The sequence below is a fragment of the Aplysia californica genome, unplaced genomic scaffold (assembly GCF_000002075.1).
Source record: "Aplysia californica isolate F4 #8 unplaced genomic scaffold, AplCal3.0 scaffold00077, whole genome shotgun sequence".
In the NCBI taxonomy this organism is placed as follows: domain Eukaryota; kingdom Metazoa; phylum Mollusca; class Gastropoda; order Aplysiida; family Aplysiidae; genus Aplysia; species Aplysia californica.
The window spans coordinates 1,251,971-1,254,394 of NW_004797347.1; positions in this window are offsets into that span (position 1 = coordinate 1,251,971).

Below are 2,424 nucleotides of genomic sequence, written 5' to 3' on the forward strand. Positions count from 1 at the left end.
CACGAATATAAGAAAACGACAGGCAAATTTCTTCGGACACACAATGCGGAAAGAAGCATTAGAGAATATTGTCACAACAGGAAAGTTTGATGGAAAGAGAGGCAGAGGCAGACAGAAGGAAAAGATACAGGACAAGATGACAACATGGTTGGGAGCAGCAAGAACAACAGACACCATTGCTGCAGCGAAGGACAGGGTGAAGTGGAGGTTCATGATCGCCCACGCCAGTCGGCAAGGCACCGGATGATGATGATGACCCGGATTTGAACCCGGGACCTTTGAATGAGAGGCGAACATCTTAACCTGTAGGCCACGAGAACCCCCTTGTATTGGCGTACAGAAAGATCTACACCTGTATACCTGCAGACATCATCTCTGGCTCAGAGGGTGACGTGCAGTGACCCACAAGTGGCTATGGTTGCTAGCTGCTGTTCTACACACTCTGTCATACTTAGGCCAGTCCATGCCTTGGGGGCTATCCCTCCACTCTGTTGTTTGGCCACCCTTGACCCTTTGGTCCCACGTCTTGCCTTCAGACATTTCTTTTACAATGAATTTTTTCCTTTTTAGTAGGTGTTTTACGGCACTTGCAACACAATAATGTCATATAAGTGCCGCAGATTAGAGGTGTTACAAGAAAATAACTTACTTACTTTACTTTTTTCTTCCGCTTGTACAGGTGGGTGTCGCGGGGAGACACAGGCGTCTGTCTGCAGCTAGGCGAGTGGCCTGTAGGAGGGACATCCCGAAGAGAATAACAAACACAAAAAAGAAGGAGGGGAAATAATGACAATAGATGTTTGAAAGGATAGAAGAAGCACACCACACCAGAGCACCCGCCAACCACCCACTACAATGGTTTAGTGACGTTTTATACTTAACAGAGATGTTTCATTTTCTACTTTTTATTTAGTTAACAAGACAGGTTTTAAAAACATCTTTTTTCCTTCTTTATTGATTATACAAATGTGTTTGACAGAGCCTCACATGGTGAATAAATCCACTATTTTGGAAGAACTAGGTATAGACTTTTTTTCTCCCTCCTTAGTGGGCGTTCAAACATTTCCTTTTTTGTACTTAAGTATCTAGTATCTCGTTATTAGAGGCCGCTGTTGTGGGTGGGAATTTCTTTTCTTTTCTTTCCATTTCTGTACTTTTCTTTCCTTTCTGTTCTGTTCTGTTCTTTTTTTCTATTCTTTCCTTTTCTTTCTTTTCTTTTCTTTTCTTTTCTTTTCTTTTCTTTTCTTTCCTTTCTTTTCTTTTCTGTTCTGTTCTTTTCTATTTTTAGACCTTGTTCTTTGTCCAAAGTGATGGCGTCTGTAATGTAATTGGGCTGCAGCCTAAAGACAGGAATTTTATTTCACGCAAGGAAGAAACGATCCCCACGAACACCCCCTGTCTTTCCGCTTGGATGATATATATATATATATATATTTATCCCACATTCTGACAGGAACGGCCAAAGCAGCTCGCCTCCTAAGTGATATGATCTAAATTGTGTCGATGGAAGCGTAAAATGTCTATATTGAATGCACATAGCCTACCGAAGACTGACAAATAATCTGACGCTGTCAATTCGACAGTTCTAAAGCTGTTTCCTCGTTGTCGGAGTGAGTAGTTCTTACTGTTTCCTACCTCTAAAACTATCATACTTTAGCTTAATGATCTTAAAACTATGTCTTTTACAGCTTGTGAAACGTTTTGGACAGTGTGGTTGGTTGGAGGGCGTTTCTCGAAAGCCTGCTTTTTTTTCTTTCCCTATTTTTCTACTTTTCTCATATTTTTCTATCGGTATCCCTTCTCAAAATGACGGTTGATGCGTCCACGTGTTTGGCCACCCTGACTGAAGCGCACAATGTTTTCAATGTAAGTATAATAAAGTAAATGGGGCCGATTTTGTTCTGTTGTTCTTTCTTTGCGGGTTTAGATCTAGTTTGAGTTACGTTTACTGCCCAACGAGATACGAATAGATCATTTCCAAAGCAACAATAACACAGCACTTTGTGCGGCCATCTTGAAAAGCTGCCCATTCCTTGGTCTCTTTCCTGCTGCAGCACCGGGTCTTACAGGCTCAAACCGGATCTGTTGAGCGCTCAGACGATCGTCTCCGAAAACGGCGGGAAAAAGGGATGGGAGACGTTGGACAGAAGTAAAAATATATATAGAAAAAAGGAAGGGTAGAAAAACCACTGAAGGAGAGAAAAAGAAATGAGATGATGTTGTCTGGGGCTGACCGAGAGAAACGATCGATATTCATCCAGCTTCTTGTGGGTTGTGATCACCTCTCCTCTCTCCTCCCTCCTCCCTCCTCTCTCCTCTCTTCTCTCTCCTCACTTCTCTCTCCTCTGTCTATATCACCCTTTCTCTAACTGTCTGTCTGTCTGTCTGTCTGTCTGTCTGTCTGTCTGTCTGTCTGTCTGTCTG